The sequence below is a fragment of the Mytilus edulis genome, chromosome 1 (genome assembly GCF_963676685.1).
Source record: "Mytilus edulis chromosome 1, xbMytEdul2.2, whole genome shotgun sequence".
Lineage (NCBI taxonomy): Eukaryota > Metazoa > Mollusca > Bivalvia > Mytilida > Mytilidae > Mytilus > Mytilus edulis.
The window spans coordinates 8,123,294-8,147,184 of NC_092344.1; the positions used below are offsets into that span (position 1 = coordinate 8,123,294).

A 23,891-nucleotide genomic window follows, 5' to 3' on the forward strand; every position below is an offset into this window, starting at 1 on the left:
CAAGGTCATAGACTAAGGATCTCAAACCTAAAGACACTAGTTCCTTAATATGTATGGTTTATGAGTAATATCACTTTACGCATAATTCTAAACATAAGAGGGGCGAAAACTCCCATTTATTGTCTACGCACCCTTTCAACCAAAATTTATAAGTTTAAACATGTCGCAACTAACAATTTAGTAAAAATAATTTGTCGATAAGTTATAAAGCTTTTGAAAATAAGTGAAAATAAGCCAAAATCAAAATTTATAATATGACCTTGACCTTTGACCTTGACCTTATTTTCATTTTTTTGGACCAAGGACCTCAAATCAAAAGACACTAGGTCTCTATCACTTATGGTTTACCAGTTAGAAATGCAAATTCTTATATCAAACATAAAAGGGGGGATAACTGTCATATGGAATCTATATATGGCTTCGGTCAAAATAAAACAGAACATCCTGAGGATATAACGAGCAATTTTGAAAAATAAATTTGTCGGTTTCTTATACGGTTGCGAAGCCTTAGAGATAACAAGAAAAACAGTGTTCGGGGAGATAACTCTTATTTGGGAAAGTATTCGGTTAAAACGAGTTGGTTTCAAAAGCGTATAAACTGTTCGATATCATATTCCAAAAATCTAAGCGACATATGGAAACAAAAAAACAGCGAAGGAAAAAAATTAGGCGGAAGAAAAAAAAAAAATTAAAAACCAATTGTTCAGAGAACCATTGATGGTCTTTCCACCAGTTAAGACCTTTTTTTAAATGAAAATATTAAAATTTGGTTTTAAATGTCAATTTTAGCGCCAAATGACAGCTTTTTGAAAGCTTATTAAAAAAATATATGGTTTCTATAAAAAAATATATATATATATATATTACTTCCGGTATTATTTGATAGTTTACTTGACACTGATTCCAAAAATATATGGTACAAAAAATAACTACTTCCGGTTTACAAAAGGTCACTTCCGGTTGTGTTTTTTAAGGTCACAATGCTAATACAACTTAATGCAAAAAGTCCCATGGCTTTATCATGTGTACATATGAGGTAAAAGCAAAGGTCAAAATCTAGAACGTTTAATTAGCATATGACCTTGAGCTCAATTTCAAGGTCATAAACCAAGGACCTCAAATCAAAAGACTCTAGTCCTCTACTTTATATTGTTAATGAGTTATATTACCATACGTATGATATTAGATATAAAAAAGGGGGAAAACTCGCGTCAAATGTCTTTGTACCCTTTCGACTAAAATTCATGTGTTACGACATGTCGTAACTAACAATTGTGTGAAAATATTTTGTCGATATCTTGTATGATTTCTGAAAATAAGAGATAACAAGCCAAAATCAAAAATTTGAACATGACCTTGACCTCATTTTCATACTTTTTGAGCAAGGGCCTCAAATCAAAAGACCCTAGGCCTCTATCACTTATGGTTTTCCAGTTACAAATTTATTTCACTTATTTCAATACAAAAGGGGAAATTACTCTCATATGGGGTCTTCGTAAAGCTTCGGTCAAAATAAAACGTAACATTCTGAGGATATAACGAGCAATTTGGAAAAATAAATTTGTCGCTTTCTTTTACGGTTGCGGAGGAGATCTGATAACAAGAAAAACAGTGTTTAGGGAGATAACTCTTACAAAGAAACGTGTTCGGTTAAACAGGGTGAGTTTCAAAAGCGTATAGACTGTATGATCTCATGTACAAAAAAACTAAGCGACATCTTTTGAAACATTTTTACACCGCAAGAAACAAATTAGGCGGAAGAAAAAAAAAATAATCAGAACAAAATCAATATGTCTTTCCACACAAAAGGTGGAAAGACCTAATAATAATAATAATCAGAAGAAATCCAATAGGTCTTTCCACGGAAACGTGGAAAGACCTAATAATAATAATAATAAACAGAAGAAATACAGTAAGGTCTTTCCCTTTAGAAAAAGGAAAGACCTTAATAACACAATAACAAACGACAACCACTGAATTACATCCTCCTGACTTGGGACAGCCACATACATACACTATTAAACATTGTAGCGGGATCCCAATACTCAAATAACCTGAGACAGTCGTGAAACAGTACAACATAAGAACGAAATATAAAAATCAGTTGATAAAGGCTCAACTCATCTGATGGATACAAATAGGAATACATCTAACATAAACAAAAAGTGTTTATAGGCCCGTTTCCGTTTGGACTTTTCAGATTACAATGTACGTAATCTATATAAATATCAGTTATAATTTGAAATGATATTAAGAGACTTCGTTATCACGTTATTTAAATGAAGGCGACATAGAATCAAATTTATAACAGTGTGGTCGACGGTAAAAAAAAATGTTATGAATTGAACTGAAAAGATTACCTATAACTTGTTTGTCAATGGCGATGATTTTAAGCTCACTCAGTCTACCAGAGGCCTTCCAGTGGGGATTTGAATAATCACTTGTTAAACGTTTCGATACATAAAATTAAACTTTCTTTATACAAAGCTTTAAAGGAATCTGTTTTGAATAATTTTAAAAACATCACATACAACAGTTTCATGTTTAAGTAAATAATGTTTTTAGTTGATACCATTAAATAATATTAAATACGAAAACATCCGCAGGTTGCCTTGGGCCTGTTTTCTGTTCTCGTTTTTTCTGGTTGTTGTCTCTTTGACACATTCCCTGTTTCAATCCTCAATTTTATTAAAGATATAATTGCATATAAAAAAAACAATATGTGGTGTGATAGGCACTCAGACAAATCATTTCAAGGGACCAACAGACGATAGCAACTATAGGTCACCGTGTGACCTTCAAAAATAAGAAAAACACATACTGCATAGTATGAAAGCTTTAAAATGTCTTTGCATGGCAAACACGAAAGATGAGTGGATGATAACAGAGAGAGAAAAAAAACATGGAACCCGCAAGGACAAATGGTCCGCAATATAACTAAGGTCAACTCGCTAAAATGAATGAAAGACCTTTCGAATGTAAGTCCTTATCTATGGCTAGGACGTATGTTTAAAAAAAGGAAAAAATTAAAAAAAATTATATAAATATAAGAATTGGTTTTAAATTGTAAGTGAGCTGAAAAAGTCGATAATAAATATTCTAATGCAATTAGTTTGTATCAATGGTTCTGATTGGATGACAGTTAGCGTAAAAATCTCTATCTCCTTGTCTGTAACTAAGGTAGCCGACATTTTGAATTGCAGAATGTATTGACATGTACTTTCTACAATAATAAAGCCATAAAACTCACATGTTACACCTAAAAATCCTCTTTTTATCAAATTTTATTACATTCTGAAGCGGCACAGAAGCCAGAAAACGCCCGGTGTTTATGTTTGACGCCGGAAGCATACCTATGACGTCACCTAGTGTAGTGACCAAAGAAGATAACATATCTTCGCGGAATTTTCTTTAATGAAGATTTTACACTGAAATAATGATTGAAATTTAATTATGAAGTTGTTTTGCATTAGAATAGAGATAACTGTATTGTATTTGAAGCTTTTCGGACGTCCATCGGTAGTTTTACTGTCGCAAATACCCGTTTACCTGTCTCCGCTACGCGTCGCCAGGTAAACTAAATTTGCGACAGTAAAACTACCGATGGACGTCCTTAAAGCTTCAATTACAATACAGTTATCTCTTAAATCACTCCCAGAAAGACGACAAATCCATAAAAAAAGATGATTATGCAAATGCAGTGCACAGTATAATATATTCATATTTTATTTGCGATCATAAAATATAGGAAGTCGTCCTAAACTATGTAAATTGGGTCGGTTTAAAAAAATATATAAGTTGATATAAAAAAAAGAAAAAGTGGTATGATTGCCAATGAGACAACCCTCCACAAAAGACCCAAATGAATACGTTGATTTCGCCAAGGGTTTTTCACACGTATAGTAGTGAACAGAACAGTTCAAGTTCCTATATACATCACATTATACATTTTGCGTACACATGTATATGAAATAACGTAAATGCAAATTTCACAAAGCTTGATCCAAATAGCCTTTTTACTCTCCAATAACTTACAAGTACGAAAAAGACAGTCCTGGCATAAGTATATTTTCTATTATTTTGTCTATATGTTTTGATTATGCACAACTTTTGAAAGTTGATCATGCATTCGTTCTAAAATAAAATTTCATCCCTGATAAAAGTTAAAAAGATGACTTAATTCGACAACCGCAATTGATAAATCCCTATAACATCCGAAAAAAGATAATTAGTCATTATGAGACGACATCAAAAGTTCAATGTAGGATGAAAAAACTTAATTCATATAATTTTTCCTTTCAGATTTATTATATTTGTAATGTTTTAAAAATAATAGACAAAACTTTCTCTTTATCCCTATGTTCTATTCTTAGCAATGATACATTTGTAGACATGTAGGTTGGTATACAGGGTTATCTGATACATTTTGTTAACTAGATACCTTAATGATGAGTGTGAGCATCACCGGTAAGTCGTAAGTAGAGGAAAAGCACATCGTGCGTACAAAAAATTAAGCCTTATATCTTTTATGAGTTTTTTTTTTATTATTAATACACATACAAATCAAACATACATATAACGTACGGAAACATAATGAATATACTTATTTTTGTAAATTGAAACCAGAAAATAAATAAAACAAAATATCACACATTTCTTTACATTAGTTTTTTTCAAAGCATTATTTATCTTAATACACATAATCAAACGCATTTATATTTAACTTCTAAATATTTGTAGGTTTCATAGCAGGGATCACCAAACTGTCCATTATCAGCCTTTACTCGACATATTCTTTTACCATTACACATTGCTTTTACTTTTTTGTCAGAAGTTGATGATCTGCAATTAGTTGTACGTATAGGTAAATGTGGATGAGGGCATATGCTTCTATCAGCGGTCCGTCCATATATTGCACTTGAGACTTTAATCTTAGAAGGATATGAACATTTTATGTATGCTAATTTACCTTCACAAGCAATGACATCGGCAGAGACTGAAATATAAAACAAATACATTCATCATATTGCAATGACATAATGATTATAAGTGGTATGTCAATATTTACGATGCCGTCGTTTTCATAAGTAGAAATAAAATCAATCAATATCTTAGAAAAGTTATCAAATTAATAAAAAGAAACATCGGATATCGTCAAAACAATCTATTTATGACGCATGGCTTATTACAAAAGATTAATGTAAACCAATTTTTCACTGGCTCATATAAAGAGAAATTCATGATGTTGAAAATCTAACTTTTAAATTTCATGCTTCTGAAGCGCTTCTCTGGATTTCCCTTCATCATGAATAAAAACCTATATATTCAAATAGTTTGTAAAAGAGGAAGATACCAGAGGGACAGTCAAACTCATAAATCGAAAATAAACTGACAACGCCATGGCTTAAAATGAAAAAAGATAAACAGAAAAACAATAGTACACATAACACAACATAGTAGTAAACTTACCATTTGCAATAATCACTCCTAAGATCAAAAGTCCTTGAAGAGTTATAATGGCCATCGTTATTAACAATCTACAATACAGATCATATATATTTGAATATACCAAATAAGTTTTCTATTACTCAAATTATCACTTAAGGCTTTTTTATATAGTATTTTGCATTGGTAGTATACGTATGTATCAATATATATGTGTGAAACCCAACCCTGCTGGACTGTAACATACATGTAGCAGATAAGAACCAAGTGGTTTATTCTTTGCATAAAATACGAAATTTTCGAATTATCTAATCTAAACTTACACGTTTTATACGGTATCAAACAACTAACAACTTGCGCTTAGTGGCATGTCTCTACAGAAATTGCCAAGATTTAAATCTTACATATCTTGTATTTGTATTTTTATTTAGTGATGAAAATGTTTACTTTTATACTGCCAAAATCTGCTATGATATTTTACTGAAAAGAAAATGTTTATTATATTCTTAAAATTTGTATACTCTTAATTTGTTTTATGTTTTATATTTTATGTGTGTATATATATGTCGTGTTATTACTTGTACAAACATTTTATACATGTAATTACTTGTATAAAGCCATCATACAAGTTATTACTTGTACAAATACAATTGTACAAATAATTACTTGTACAATTTTTACTGAGAAAAAGATAAAAACTTGTACAAATCATTATATTTGAAATCGTTTCACTTTAAACAAATGATTTATTACTCAGACTTAAAGGTATAAACCTTTAATACCAATATATGATATTACATTTGCAACTTTTTATCATGGTTTATTTTTGAAAACAACTTGTAGAAGGTTTTTTTTTTTTTTTTTTTTTCTTTTAACGACTTTGTCACTTTGCACTAGTAGTGACTACTAGTGCATAATATATTATTTTTTTTGCTCAATCATTTATGAAAATGAAATAATAATTCGCTTTAAGCAGTCCGTATGCTTTAATTTTGTCAAAATTAGCTTAAAAAAAACATTGATTATGAATTATTCACTTGCATGTGAATAATACGACCTCATTGAATCCGTATTCACGTGAACTTCAATTTAACCGCTTAGCTTGAGATGGATAACACGCGAATTGTATGCGTAAAGTTATTTAAAGAAAAAGAATGTCAACATTGAAAGTGAAACAAAGGTAAATCATTTGATTGACTGATACGATCCACATAAAATCATTCGTTTAATACACAGGTAAAAAAACAATAAATAAATAAGCATTTATTTTTCATCTATATTATGAAATTAATTAGACCTAAAATAATCCAACAACACGAGTTTATCAATCTATGTATATCTATATTTATATTTACATCGCTTATATGGTCATCGGATGACTTTACAAGTAAACTCGATAATTAGTTAGATGGCGTCTGGACTAAAATACACACGAAATGAAGCTACGTATTTGCATGCCCGTGACCTGTTAAATTGATTATTTTAGACTTTTAATAGTTTGGATAAATGTTTCACATTGTTATTAATTAAATATGAGAATTTGATTAAAATCGGTGAACATGAATTTGACAGCTAGTGCCCCTTTAAATGCAAGGAAATGGTATGTTAAAACTTTTAACACAAGCTAGGCAAGTTACAGTTCTTACATTTAATTTGAATTTTATTCTTTTATTTAACTTATAACTACCATAGTAGTTCCTTTGAAGCCAACGAATGATTTGTATCTGTACGAATTTCACACCTGTTAATGCTATTGTAAAAATCATGAGATGAAACATTCAAACCGAACGTTTATTTTCTCATATTAGTCTTATTGGTTAGATCTTGTATTATAATTCGAGTGACGTTTTAATATTCAAATTTTCTTGACGCAAATTCAATATAGTAAACTTTTAATCTCTTAAAATCTTTAAAACAAAATTTTACATTAAACTCATTTAATCATCGTGTAATGAAACATGTGTAGAATTTGACTGTGCATTTTATCAATTTAAAAAATAAAAATTGACGATAAAAAAAAAGACAAGTTACCTTGTATTGGTTAACTCCAGTAAATGTATACAATACAAGATTGATACATATTATATATAGTGACCTGTCAGAATAACGCTATGACGATTTTGTGTTTTTTTCAGGAGGTGTGACCTACAATGTACCTTATTTTTTTTAATTTATTGACGGATGTTACAAGGCAAGGTTACTGGACAAATTATTTCTAGGAATTGCCATAGGTTTGTGCTGTAAACAAAATGATTTAAGGAGTCGTTTAGATTTAAAACAGTATCGTTCCACTCCATATCCTTTTCATAAACAAAGTCACAATCATCGGTCTTTTGATAATGTAGTCGCTGGATATTCATCTATAAGGACTTGGTACTTACTGATAACCTTAAAAAGAAAAATTTAAAGGTCAAGGAACAGTAAATGTGTCATCTTTCAATTTTGCGTACAGCATTGGCAAGTTGAAATCAACTCTTAAGGGTGACTGGGGATTCTGGTGAATAAAAATAGTGTCACTGTTGGTCTTCTTCCGACCGGCAGCGCGGGGTGCATAAAAACGAAGCCATGTCAGTTCAGAATGCGGACATAAGGCAGATGTTGACAACAAAATGATAAGCTATAAATTTATATTTTTCTGTGTCTTTCCTCCCAGCTTTATTATATTTCTGAACAATAAATATAAATTATTTTTTTTTTTAGCCTCTTGTTATTGTCTTTTCTTTTTCAAAAGGGAAACCACTAACTGTATTTCTTCTGTTTATTTTTTTTTTCCCGCGAAACTTCGACGAAATTATCCGCCTTAACTGTAAGACATGTCGCTTTCATGTTCACAAATTGTATCGGTGTCATGAATACCTATCTGGAACTCAACCTTTGAGTCGAAAAATTTTGTCGGTTTGGAGTTATCCCTACGAAACAAACAAAAACTTGGTTATCGTTCCAACACCTTAACCGTAATAGGTAGAAAAAAAACGAAGGGTGAAATTTGTTCAGGACCAGACGCTGGTTCTTCGTTACATTTGAATACAAAAGATTGCAAATCTAAAGCTAAAGAAAAAAGAGATAAGATAAATATTTTAGAAAAAGACTTACAAAGACTTAATATCTTAGCTGATACTGAAAACAATAATACAACCAAAACAAGTTTATTGCAAACAATAGAATATACAGAAGAAAAATTAGGAAAGCTTTACTATGAAAAAATAAAGGGTAACCAAATTAGAGCTAGAGCAAAATGGGTGGAAGAGGGTGAAAGAAATTCAGCTTATTTTCTAGGTCTTGAGAAATCTAGGCAAAGCAAAAAAACCATAACACAACTATATGATGAAAAAGGGGAGATAACTAGGGATCATGAAAAAATATTAAACCTTGAAGTAAAATATTATAAAGATTTATACACGTCAACAAATCCAAATTTACAAGAAACACAAAATTATTTAAATGATATTAAAAAACATAAAAAATTAACTGAAAGTGAAAGTAATACTTGCGAAGGAGAAATAACTGAAAAAGAATGCACAGAAGCTATATTTAAAATGAAATTAAACCGTGCCCCAGGATTAGATGGACTAAATGTTGAATTTTACAGAAAGTTTTGGGTAGAATTAAAAACTTTAATAGTATCAACATTTAACTATTGCTATTCTAAAGGACAATTGTCCAACACACAAAAAATAGGCGTTATATCACTTATTTATAAAAAAAATGACCCATTGTCACTTGATAATTATCGACCTATAACACTTTTGAATTATGATGTTAAACTTCTAGCATATGCCTTGGCACAAAGACTTAAACCCCTACTTCATAAACTGGTACATTCTGATCAAAAAGGATATATAAAAAATAGGTACATTGGTTTCAACATTAGACAGATACAAGATGCTATTGACTATTCAGAAAATCTCAAAATAGACGGAGCTGTCTTATTTCTAGATTTTAGCAAAGCTTTTGACTCTCTTGAGTGGATCTTTATGTTTGAAACACTAAAAAAGTTTGGTTTTAAAGAAAGTTTTTTAAAATGGATTCAACTAATGTATTCAGATATTAAGGGATGTATAACTAATAATGGCTGGGTTTCAAGTCGTTTTAAAGCATTCCGTGGTATTAAACAAGGCTGTCCGCTTTCTTCGTTACTTTTTGTTCTTGCCGTAGAAATAATGGCTATAAAAATTAGAGAAAATAAAAATATTAAAGGATTAGAAATTAAGCTAGAAAGCAGCACCAATACACTAAAAATATGTCAACTAGCAGACGATACCACTCTGTTCCTACATTCTAAACAGGACATTACAATTGCATTAAATTTAATTGAAACATTTGGTAACTTTTCTGGTCTTAAACTTAATAGAACTAAAACTGAAGGAATATGGCTTGGCAAATTAAAGCACTGCAAAGAAAAATATGAGAATATTAATTGGAGTGATAAACCTATCAAAAGTTTAGGAATTTATTTTGGACACAACAGATTAGAATGTCAAAATCTTAATATTGAAAAACAAATATTGAAATGTGAAAAAATCATAGCTAACTGGAAGAAAAGAAAACTAAGTATATTAGGAAGAATAGTAGTAACTAAATCTTTAATTCTACCAAACTTAACATATATAGCATCAAATACTGTAATACCAAAAGATTCGCTACAAAAATTTAAAACCCTCATATATAATTTTATATGGAATGGTAAAAGAGACAAAATTAAAAGATCAACTCTTTCAACAGAGTACAAAAAAGGGGGACTTAAAATGATAGACATCGATAATTTTATAAAATCCATACACATGGGCTGGATAACAAAATTATTTAATACTGAAACAGACAATTGGACAGTTATACCAAGATATTATTTAAATAAATTTGGTAATAACTTGATAATATTTCTAATGAATCTGAAAAATATAAATGATCTAGATAAATCAATTTTCAAGAGTGTTCCAGAATTTTACCAAGAATTAATTAAAACTTGGATTAGTGTTAAAGGAGGTGGGTCATCATACCCACATGACTTTCTACAAATAAGAAAACAATTTCTATGGGGAAATAACTTTCTCAGACTAAATGGAAAATGTTTATTCTTTGAAGAGTGGGTAAAAAGCAATTTGTATTTCATAAATGATATTACAGATGACAGAGGTCAAATTTCAGAAACATATATACTTTCTAAACTAAAAAACAAACAAGATTGGATCAGGCAGATATCTTGCATTAAAAAAGCTATACCAAATCAATGGCTTACAATAATAAATCAAGATAATTCAATTAAAACTAAAGTTAATATTCATAATACTATAAATAGTCTAAAAATCATGCTTAATCAAGAAATCAATTCTAAAATGAGTACAAAACAAATTTATAACATTATTATAAATGAAAACAAACTGGACAAACCTATAGGAGTTATAATGTGGGAAAAAATGTTTGCCAAAAACCTGTACTTCAAACTAGAAAATTGTTTCAACTTCATTTTTAACTACTTACCTGACAATAAATTGAAAATGTTTAGATGGAAATTAATTCACTTTATACTTCCATGCAATGATTTATTAGTTAAATGGAAAATACTCACAAATAATAAATGTAATCATTGCAGTATAAAAGAAGATTATGAACATCTTTATTTTTCTTGCAGTTACAACAGCAATTTTTTATCAAAAATATCCAACCTTCTTAAATTTATAGGTTTCAATGAAAGTATTCTTAATATAGAAAATCTTGTAGTAGGATATAAAATAAATGATGAAGCTTACTATGATATTAACTTTCTTTTGACTGTAATATCTTTTTCTATCTACAAATCATATTACATCTCTGACTCAAGAAGAACAAAAGTAGATATCTTTAAAATATTCAAGGCAGAAATAAAATCTATAGTTGAAATCAATAATATAATTAAAAGAAAAACCAGTAAATTGATTTTAAAAACCCTAAACTACATAAATGATCATAAATAATAACAAGGATTTGTACAAATATCCCTGAGATCACATGACCCAAGTATTAAGTCACATGACTTGAGCATGTCAGGTGACATTAATGTACTTTAATACCACGTGTTAAAAAAAAAAAAAAAAAAAAAGATAATAATGTATCATTCAATATTGTATAATACACACTTTTTTGTCTTCTTTTTTTACTTTATACCTTATGTGTTTATCTTTGACAACTATGTGTAGTGCACTCTGATGTCGTGTATAATCATGTTTACCCGAGTAGTTTAGATACATCAGTCTAAAATACAACAGGTTTCAAATAAGTTAACAGTTACACTTTTATTATGATTCAAAACATCACGAAAATTATGATCAACTTACCTTTTAAATTAGACAAACTGTCTAAGTATTGTGAATTAAATTTATCCAAATCACAAAGATGATGATGGAAAACGATGCACATTTATCTAATATTAAAAAACACTATCGGACGGAAGTGAAATATTCTCCGGTAAACATGAAATCATTTAAAATATTGTAACATTGTAATGTAACATCAATTTACCTTTATTAGATATTCTCCCTGGATACCTAATAACTAATATATCAGGGATACTTAGTGCAATGCTGTACACTAAGAAAATTGTTAACAGCAATAGAGTGCAATAAAGTATATTATCCACGTTAAAAAAAAAAAAAAAAAAGATTCAACGACTCATTGGTATGGTTATGCCCCTATGAAATTAACCTGTGTCGGTTGGCCACCAAAACTCAGAAACCGTAAGTCGTAGACACCTAGGATCTTCACCATTCATCATTAATTCATTTGATTTTGAAAAATACCTCAAGGTCAAATTTGTATGTTGACCTTGACCTTTGATCTAGCACCTCGTTATGGGATAATCTCAGCAACCTTAATACTTACAGAAATGTTGAATAGTGGAAAATGTTTGGGTCATTAATGCGCAACTTTGTTATATTTTGACTGAAGAGATTTAACCTTTCTCTAAGGGTCATAACCCCTGTTTTCGGTTTCTGAAAAGACAAAATCAGCTTTTACTATATAACCAAAGGTCCTAGACCCATGGGGGTCTTCAGCAATGACATAGGGGACTAATTACCTTGGCAAATCAATAGGTCAAAGGTCAAGGTTATGTCCCGGATAGCGAATTATGTGTTTTTTTTACCTTATTTATGGTATTTTTTAAAGTGTTTTAAAGGATTTTAAGGTTGACTTTGACCTGTGACCTTTCAAATTTTTGGTCGATATCTCAAAAACGGTTAATCTTACAGAAATAGTAAACACTAAAAAATGTTTAGGTCACTCTGGCACAACTTTTTTACATTTTGACCGAAAAGATTTGACAGATTCTTCAGGAGCATAACCCCCGTTGACGGTTCTGAAAAGGTAAAATTAGCTTTACCTCTTGAACCAAAGGTCTTAGATCCATGGGGTCTTTTGCAATGACATTGTGGACTGATGATCTTTAAAAAGGTCACAAGGTCAAAAGTCAAGGTCATCTCCTAAAATTCGAATTTGTTGATTTTTATCATATTTTAACAGTTTTTTGTGTGTTTAAGAACTTTTCAATACGTTATATCTCTATTGGAAAATGTATTTTACATTTCAAAAGGAAAGACCTCCTAATTGTTCAAGAACAATTGACATATTAATTCTAAATATTTCTTTTATTAGTGTTTGTACATATTATATTAACCTTTACTATAATAAATCTAATTGACCGTTATAAATTAAACCATCTTTTTTAAGTATATTTAGCAATGAATTTAATCAATTCTTTACAACTTAAATTCAAAGTCACTGTAAAATATTCGTAAAATATGGATTGTCCGTTTTACCAAAAATAAAGTAAAATTTATTTCCTCACAATTTCTTTTCAAGTGTACTTTGTTTTGTTTTCGGTTTCATTTTTAACAAATAATGCAGAATTATGTCTCAACATTCTAATTTGTAGCGAAAGGTACGACTGATATGGATATACATATCATTATAACATTTAACTTATAATATTCTCTTGGTATTTTTAATAAAACAACACTCATTCAACATACCAGGTTTATAATGTTGTAAACCTGGCGCACTTTTCATCTACACTAACTCGTCAATAAAGCTTGTATTTAAAAGTACGAAGTTCAACATTTTGTGGGGCATCCATGTACTGGGAACACATTCTTGTTTATTATTGTCATTATTATGTTGATTAACTTATAAAACATAATTTAAGTAATCAATCTACGACAACATTTACATTTTACGTCATAACATTGTACTTTACTAGACATTATTTAAACGTCATTCTTGTTTTCTGTGAAACAGCGTATTTGTTATTGTTTTCATAAAATTGCATATAATTTCTTTGAATTAATAATTATTTTTGATAGTGTTTTATGTATGATTGACAGGTGAGATTTTTCGGCTCTACAACAAACTACAACATACTTTTATACAAACAGACAATGTAATAAAATGCTTCTTTTAAAGGTCTGACTGAAGATTTAGAATGATAAGTCTTACTGTTACGTTGTGATATTTTGCTTTAGATGATAAAATCATGAAACTTTTATACAAACAGACAATGTAATAAAATGCTTCTTTTAAAGGACTGACTGAAGATTTAGAATGATAAGTCTTACTGTTACGTTGTGATATTTTGCTTTAGATGATAAAATCATGATCAATAATACAGCGATAAGTTATCCTTTTCTATACTTTGATATTTAATTTCACACGGGGAAATCTATGCAAACGTTTAACGAAAATAGAGACAATATTTGGTTCCCTTTTATAGTTGTACATTTTCAAACGTTGATATTTCTTTAATCCCTTCTCGCTGAATCGAATTTACCAAATTGTTTATAGAAACAAAAAAGAAGATGTGGTATTATTGCCAATGAGAAAACTACCCAAGAGACCATGTGAAACAGAAAGTAACAGATATAGGTCACCATACGACCTTCAACGATATGGAAAGAATATACCGCATAGTCAGGGCCCTGAAATGACAAATATAAAACAATTCAAACGAGAAATCTAACGGCCTAATTTATGTTCCAAAAAATAATATATTAAATTAAAATGTCAATTGTTCTTGAACAATTGAGAGGTCTTTCCTTTTGTAATGTAAAATACATGTTCCAATAGACGTAGAATGTATTGTCAAATATAAAAGAGTTGCGCCTCATCCTCTTCAACGTTTTTCACTATTTACTATTTCTGTAAGTACAATCCTTTTTGAGATATCGACTAAAAGGTTGTAAGGTCAAAGGTCAAGGTCAACCTTAAAAAGCTTTAAAACACACTGAAAATCCTTTAAATAAGGTCAAAAACACATAATTCACTATATGGGACATGACCTTGACCTTTGACCTTTTGACCTTCGTCAAGGTCATTAGTCCCCTATGTCATTGCTGAAGATCCCATGGGTCTAGGACCTTTGGTTATATAGTAAAAGCTGATTTTGTCTTTTCAGAAACCTAAATCAGGGGTTATGCCCCTTACAGAAAGGTCAAATCTCTTCGGTCAAAATGTAACTAAGTTGCGCCTTAATTACCCAAACATTTTCCACTATTCAAAACTTCTATAAGTATAATGGTTTCTGAGATTATCACATAACAAGGTGTAAGGTCAAAGGTCAAGGTCAACATACACATTTGACCTTGCGGTATTTTTCAAAGTCACACGTGATGATGAATGGTGAAGATCCCAGGTGTCTACGACTTACGGTTTCTGAGTTTTGGTGGTCAACCGACACCGGTTAATTTTCATAGGGGCATAACCCTACCAATGAGTCGTTGAAACCTTTGGATCCAAATGTAACGGAGAACCGGGGTCTGGTCCTGAACAAATTTCACCCTTCGCTTTTTTTCTACCTCTTACGGTTACGGTGTTTGAACGATATCTAGGTTTTTTGGTTTTGGAGGGATTACTCCGAACCGACAAAATATTTCGACTCACAGGGTGAGTTCTGGATAGGTATTCATGACACCGATACAAAGTGTGAACATGAAAGCGACACGTCTTACGGTTAACGCGGATAAATTTGTCAAAGTTTGGCGGAAGAATAATAATAATAATTAAAAACCAATTGTTCAGAGAACCATTGATGGTCTTTCCACCACTTACAACATATTTTGATGTGAAAATATTAAAAATTCAGTTGATATGTCAGTTCCTATGACTTTATGATGTCTAAATATGAATTTGGAGCAAAGGTCAAAATCTAGAACGTCCAATTAACCTATGACCTTGACCTCAATTCCAAGGTCATAGACTAAGGATCTCAAACCTAAAGACACTAGTTCCTTAATATGTATGGTTTATGAGTAATATCACTTTACGCATAATTCTAAACATAAGAGGGGCGAAAACTCCCATTTATTGTCTACGCACCCTTTCAACCAAAATTTATAAGTTTAGACATGTCGCAACTAACAATTTAGTAAAAATAATTTGTCGATAAGTTATAAAGCTTTTGAAAATAAGTGAAAATAAGCCAAAATCAAAATTTATAATATGACCTTGACCTTTGACCTTGACCTTATTTTCATTTTTTTGGACCAAGGACCTCAAATCAAAAGACACTAGGTCTCTATCACTTATGGTTTACCAGTTAGAAATGCAAATTCTTATATCAAACATAAAAGGGGGGATAACTGTCATATGGAATCTATATATGGCTTCGGTCAAAATAAAACAGAACATCCTGAGGATATAACGAGCAATTTTGAAAAATAAATTTGTCGGTTTCTTATACGGTTGCGAAGCCTTAGAGATAACAAGAAAAACAGTGTTCGGGGAGATAGCTCTTATTTGGGAAAGTATTCGGTTAAAACGAGTTGGTTTCAAAAGCGTATAAACTGTTCGATATCATATTCCAAAAATCTAAGCGACATATGGAAACAAAAAAACAGCGAAGGAAAAAAATTAGGCGGAAGAAAAAAAAAAAATTAAAAACCAATTGTTCAGAGAACCATTGATGGTCTTTCCACCAGTTAAGACCTTTTTTTAAATGAAAATATTAAAATTTGGTTTTAAATGTCAATTTTAGCGCCAAATGACAGCTTTTTGAAAGCTTATTAAAAAAATATATGGTTTCTATAAAAAAATATATATATATATATATTACTTCCGGTATTATTTGATAGTTTACTTGACACTGATTCCAAAAATATATGGTACAAAAAATAACTACTTCCGGTTTACAAAAGGTCACTTCCGGTTGTGTTTTTTAAGGTCACAATGCTAATACAACTTAATGCAAAAAGTCCCATGGCTTTATCATGTGTACATATGAGGTAAAAGCAAAGGTCAAAATCTAGAACGTTTAATTAGCATATGACCTTGAGCTCAATTTCAAGGTCATAAACCAAGGACCTCAAATCAAAAGACTCTAGTCCTCTACTTTATATTGTTAATGAGTTATATTACCATACGTATGATATTAGATATAAAAAAGGGGGAAAACTCGCGTCAAATGTCTTTGTACCCTTTCGACTAAAATTCATGTGTTACGACATGTCGTAACTAACAATTGTGTGAAAATATTTTGTCGATATCTTGTATGATTTCTGAAAATAAGAGATAACAAGCCAAAATCAAAAATTTGAACATGACCTTGACCTCATTTTCATACTTTTTGAGCAAGGGCCTCAAATCAAAAGACCCTAGGCCTCTATCACTTATGGTTTTCCAGTTACAAATTTATTTCACTTATTTCAATACAAAAGGGGAAATTACTCTCATATGGGGTCTTCGTAAAGCTTCGGTCAAAATAAAACGTAACATTCTGAGGATATAACGAGCAATTTGGAAAAATAAATTTGTCGCTTTCTTTTACGGTTGCGGAGGAGATCTGATAACAAGAAAAACAGTGTTTAGGGAGATAACTCTTACAAAGAAAAGTGTTCGGTTAAACAGGGTGAGTTTCAAAAGCGTATAGACTGTATGATCTCATATACAAAAAAACTAAGCGACATCTTTTGAAACATTTTTACACCGCAAGAAACAAATTAGGCGGAAGAAAAAAAAAATAATCAGAACAAAATCAATATGTCTTTCCACACAAAAGGTGGAAAGACCTAATAATAATAATAATCAGAAGAAATCCAATAGGTCTTTCCACGGAAACGTGGAAAGACCTAATAATAATAATAATAAACAGAAGAAATACAGTAAGGTCTTTCCCTTTAGAAAAAGGAAAGACCTTAATAACACAATAACAAACGACAACCACTGAATTACATCCTCCTGACTTGGGACAGCCACATACATACACTATTAAACATTGTAGCGGGATCCCAATACTCAAATAACCTGAGACAGTCGTGAAACAGTACAACATAAGAACGAAATATAAAAATCAGTTGATAAAGGCTCAACTCATCTGATGGATACAAATAGGAATACATCTAACATAAACAAAAAGTGTTTATAGGCCCGTTTCCGTTTGGACTTTTCAGATTACAATGTACGTAATCTATATAAATATCAGTTATAATTTGAAATGATATTAAGAGACTTCGTTATCACGTTATTTAAATGAAGGCGACATAGAATCAAATTTATAACAGTGTGGTCGACGGTAAAAAAAAATGTTATGAATTGAACTGAAAAGATTACCTATAACTTGCTTGTCAATGGCGATGATTTTAAGCTCACTCAGTCTACCAGAGGCCTTCCAGTGGGGATTTGAATAATCACTTGTTAAACGTTTCGATACATAAAATTAAACTTTCTTTATACAAAGCTTTAAAGGAATCTGTTTTGAATAATTTTAAAAACATCACATACAACAGTTTCATGTTTAAGTAAATAATGTTTTTAGTTGATACCATTAAATAATATTAAATACGAAAACATCCGCAGGTTGCCTTGGGCCTGTTTTCTGTTCTCGTTTTTTCTGGTTGTTGTCTCTTTGACACATTCCCTGTTTCAATCCTCAATTTTATTAAAGATATAATTGCATATAAAAAAAACAATATGTGGTGTGATAGGCACTCAGACAAATCATTTCAAGGGACCAACAGACGATAGCAACTATAGGTCACCGTGTGACCTTCAAAAATAAGAAAAACACATACTGCATAGTATGAAAGCTTTAAAATGTCTTTGCATGGCAAACACGAAAGATGAGTGGATGATAACAGAGAGAGAAAAAAAACATGGAACCCGCAAGGACAAATGGTCCGCAATATAACTAAGGTCAACTCGCTAAAATGAATGAAAGACCTTTCGAATGTAAGTCCTTATCTATGGCTAGGACGTATGTTTAAAAAAAGGAAAAAATTAAAAAAAATTATATAAATATAAGAATTGGTTTTAAATTGTAAGTGAGCTGAAAAAGTCGATAATAAATATTCTAATGCAATTAGTTTGTATCAATGGTTCTGATTGGATGACAGTTAGCGTAAAAATCTCTATCTCCTTGTCTGTAACTAAGGTAGCCGACATTTTGAATTGCAGAATGTATTGACATGTACTTTCTACAATAATAAAGCCATAAAACTCACATGTTACACCTAAAAATCCTCTTTTTATCAAATTTTATTACATTCTGAAGCGGCACAGAAGCCAGAAAACGCCCGGTGTTTATGTTTGACGCCGGAAGCATACCTATGACGTCACCTAGTGTAGTGACCAAAGAAGATAACATATCTTCGCGGAATTTTCTTTAATGAAGATTTTACACTGAAATAATGATTGAAATTTAATTATGAAGTTGTTTTGCATTAGAATAGAGATAACTGTATTGTATTTGAAGCTTTTCGGACGTCCATCGGTAGTTTTACTGTCGCAAATACCCGTTTACCTGTCTCCGCTACGCGTCGCCAGGTAAACTAAATTTGCGACAGTAAAACTACCGATGGACGTCCTTAAAGCTTCAATTACAATACAGTTATCTCTTAAATCACTCCCAGAAAGACGACAAATCCATAAAAAAAGATGATTATGCAAATGCAGTGCACAGTATAATATATTCATATTTTATTTGCGATCATAAAATATAGGAAGTCGTCCTAAACTATGTAAATTGGGTCGGTTTAAAAAAATATATAAGTTGATATAAAAAAAAGAAAAAGTGGTATGATTGCCAATGAGACAACCCTCCACAAAAGACCCAAATGAATACGTTGATTTCGCCAAGGGTTTTTCACACGTATAGTAGTGAACAGAACAGTTCAAGTTCCTATATACATCACATTATACATTTTGCGTACACATGTATATGAAATAACGTAAATGCAAATTTCACAAAGCTTGATCCAAATAGCCTTTTTACTCTCCAATAACTTACAAGTACGAAAAAGACAGTCCTGGCAGAAGTATATTTTCTATTATTTTGTCTATATGTTTTGATTATGCACAACTTTTGAAAGTTGATCATGCATTCGTTCTAAAATAAAATTTCATCCCTGATAAAAGTTAAAAAGATGACTTAATTCGACAACCGCAATTGATAAATCCCTATAACATCCGAAAAAAGATAATTAGTCATTATGAGACGACATCAAAAGTTCAATGTAGGATGAAAAAACTTAATTCATATAATTTTTCCTTTCAGATTTATTATATTTGTAATGTTTTAAAAATAATAGACAAAACTTTCTCTTTATCCCTATGTTCTATTCTTAGCAATGATACATTTGTAGACATGTAGGTTGGTATACAGGGTTATCTGATACATTTTGTTAACTAGATACCTTAATGATGAGTGTGAGCATCACCGGTAAGTCGTAAGTAGAGGAAAAGCACATCGTGCGTACAAAAAATTAAGCCTTATATCTTTTATGAGTTTTTTTTTTATTATTAATACACATACAAATCAAACATACATATAACGTACGGAAACATAATGAATATACTTATTTTTGTAAATTGAAACCAGAAAATAAATAAAACAAAATATCACACATTTCTTTACATTAGTTTTTTTCAAAGCATTATTTATCTTAATACACATAATCAAATGCATTTATATTTAACTTCTAAATATTTGTAGGTTTCATAGCAGGGATCACCAAACTGTCCATTATCAGCCTTTACTCGACATATTCTTTTACCATTACACATTGCTTTTACTTTTTTGTCAGAAGTTGATGATCTGCAATTAGTTGTACGTATAGGTAAATGTGGATGAGGGCATATGCTTCTATCAGCGGTCCGTCCATATATTGCACTTGAGACTTTAATCTTAGAAGGATATGAACATTTTATGTATGCTAATTTACCTTCACAAGCAATGACATCGGCAGAGACTGAAATATAAAACAAATACATTCATCATATTGCAATGACATAATGATTATAAGTGGTATGTCAATATTTACGATGCCGTCGTTTTCATAAGTAGAAATAAAATCAATCAATATCTTAGAAAAGTTATCAAATTAATAAAAAGAAACATCGGATATCGTCAAAACAATCTATTTATGACGCATGGCTTATTACAAAAGATTAATGTAAACCAATTTTTCACTGGCTCATATAAAGAGAAATTCATGATGTTGAAAATCTAACTTTTAAATTTCATGCTTCTGAAGCGCTTCTCTGGATTTCCCTTCATCATGAATAAAAACCTATATATTCAAATAGTTTGTAAAAGAGGAAGATACCAGAGGGACAGTCAAACTCATAAATCGAAAATAAACTGACAACGCCATGGCTTAAAATGAAAAAAGATAAACAGAAAAACAATAGTACACATAACACAACATAGTAGTAAACTTACCATTTGCAATAATCACTCCTAAGATCAAAAGTCCTTGAAGAGTTATAATGGCCATCGTTATTAACAATCTACAATACAGATCATATATATTTGAATATACCAAATAAGTTTTCTATTACTCAAATTATCACTTAAGGCTTTTTTATATAGTATTTTGCATTGGTAGTATACGTATGTATCAATATATATGTGTGAAACCCAACCCTGCTGGACTGTAACATACATGTAGCAGATAAGAACCAAGTGGTTTATTCTTTGCATAAAATACGAAATTTTCGAATTATCTAATCTAAACTTACACGTTTTATACGGTATCAAACAACTAACAACTTGCGCTTAGTGGCATGTCTCTACAGAAATTGCCAAGATTTAAATCTTACATATCTTGTATTTGTATTTTTATTTAGTGATGAAAATGTTTACTTTTATACTGCCAAAATCTGCTATGATATTTTACTGAAAAGAAAATGTTTATTATATTCTTAAAATTTGTATACTCTTAATTTGTTTTATGTTTTATATTTTATGTGTGTATATATATGTCGTGTTATTACTTGTACAAACATTTTATACATGTAATTACTTGTATAAAGCCATCATACAAGTTATTACTTGTACAAATACAATTGTACAAATAATTACTTGTACAATTTTTACTGAGAAAAAGATAAAAACTTGTACAAATCATTATATTTGAAATCGTTTCACTTTAAACAAATGATTTATTACTCAGACTTAAAGGTATAAACCTTTAATACCAATATATGATATTACATTTGCAACTTTTTATCATGGTTTATTTTTGAAAACAACTTGTAGAAGGTTTTTTTTTTTTTTTTTTTTTTCTTTTAACGACTTTGTCACTTTGCACTAGTAGTGACTACTAGTGCATAATATATTATTTTTTTTGCTCAATCATTTATGAAAATGAAATAATAATTCGCTTTAAGCAGTCCGTATGCTTTAATTTTGTCAAAATTAGCTTAAAAAAAACATTGATTATGAATTATTCACTTGCATGTGAATAATACGACCTCATTGAATCCGTATTCACGTGAACTTCAATTTAACCGCTTAGCTTGAGATGGATAACACGTGAATTGTATGCGTAAAGTTATTTAAAGAAAAAGAATGTCAACATTGAAAGTGAAACAAAGGTAAATCATTTGATTGACTGATACGATCCACATAAAATCATTCGTTTAATACACAGATAAAAAACCAATAATAAACATTTATTTTTCATCTATATTATGAAATTAATTAGACCTAAAATAATCCAACAACACGAGTTTATTAATCTATGTATATCTATATTTATATTTACATCGCTTATATGGTCATCGGATGACTTTACAAGTAAACTCGATAATTAGTTAGATGGCGTCTGGACTAAAATACACACGAAATGAAGCTACGTATTTGCATGCCCGTGACCTGTTAAATTGATTATTTTAGACTTTTAATAGTTTGGATAAATGTTTCACATTGTTATTAATTAAATATGAGAATTTGATTAAAATCGGTGAACATGAATTTGACAGCTAGTGCCCCTTTAAATGCAAGGAAATGGTATGTTAAAACTTTTAACACAAGCTAGGCAAGTTACAGTTTTTACATTAAATTTGAATTTTATTCTTTTATTTAACTTATAACTACCATAGTAGTTCCTTTGAAGCCAACGAATGATTTGTATCTGTACGAAATTTACACCTATTAATGCCATTGTAAAAATCATGAGATGAAACATTCAAACCGAACGTTTATTTTCTCATATTAGTCTTATTGGTTAGATCTTGTATTATAATTCGAGTGACGTTTTAATATTCAAATTTTCTTGACGCAAATTCAATATAGTAAACTTTTAATCTCTTAAAATCTTTAAAACAAAATTTTACATTAAACTCATTTAATCATCGTGTAATGAAACATGTGTAGAATTTGACTGTGCATTTTATCAACTTAAAAAATAAAAATTGACGATAAAAAAAAAGACAAGTTACCTTGTATTGGTTAACTCCAGTAAATGTATACAATACAAGATTGATACATATTATATATAGTGACCTGTCAGAATAGCGCTATGACGATTTTGTGTTTTTTCAGGAGGTGTGACCTACAATGTACCTTATTTTTTTTAATTTATTGACGGATGTTACAAGGCAAGGTTACTGGACAAATTAATTCTAGGAATTGCCATAGGTTTGCGCTGTAAACAAAATGATTTAAGGAGTCGTTTAGATTTATAACAGTATCGTCCACTCCATATCCTTTTCATAAACAAAGTCACAATCATCGGTCTTTTGATAATGTAGTCGCTGGATATTCATCTATAAGGACTTGGTACTTACTGATAACCTTAAAAAGAAAAATTTAAAGGTCAAGGAACAGTAAATGTGTCATCTTTCAATTTTGCGTACAGCATTGGCAAGTTGAAATCAACTCTTAAGGGTGACTGGGGATTCTGGTGAATAAAAATAGTGTCACTGTTGGTCTTCTTCCGACCGGCAGTGCGGGATGCATAAAAACGAAGCCATGTCAGTTCAGAATGCGGACATAAGGCAGATGTTGACAACAAAATGATAAGCTATAAATTTATATTTTTCTGTGTCTTTCCTCCCAGCTTTATTATATTTCTGAACAATAAATATAAATTATTTTTTTTTTTTAGCCTCTTGCTATTGTCTTTTCTTTTTCAAAAGGGAAACCCCTAACTGTATATCTTCTGTTTATTTTTTTTCCCGCGAAATTTTGACGAAGTTATCCG

The 23,891-nt window shown here is 30.4% G+C and overlaps 2 long non-coding RNA genes across 2 annotated transcripts; both read right to left on the reverse strand.

Annotated features, from left to right (window-relative positions):
• Window positions 1-4,523: 4,523 nt before the first annotated feature.
• LOC139519122 (uncharacterized) lies at window positions 4,524-7,558 on the reverse strand. The gene is made up of 3 exons (XR_011663521.1): window positions 7,477-7,558; window positions 5,470-5,537; window positions 4,524-4,996 (listed from the first exon to the last, which is right to left on the reverse strand). It is a non-coding gene; the product is annotated as an uncharacterized lncRNA (long non-coding RNA).
• A 12,813-nt stretch (window positions 7,559-20,371) lies between these two features.
• On the reverse strand, window positions 20,372-23,201 carry LOC139519131 (uncharacterized). Its single transcript, XR_011663524.1, has 3 exons — window positions 23,128-23,201; window positions 21,125-21,192; window positions 20,372-20,651 (listed from the first exon to the last, which is right to left on the reverse strand). It is a non-coding gene; the product is annotated as an uncharacterized lncRNA (long non-coding RNA).
• Window positions 23,202-23,891: the final 690 nt, after the last annotated feature.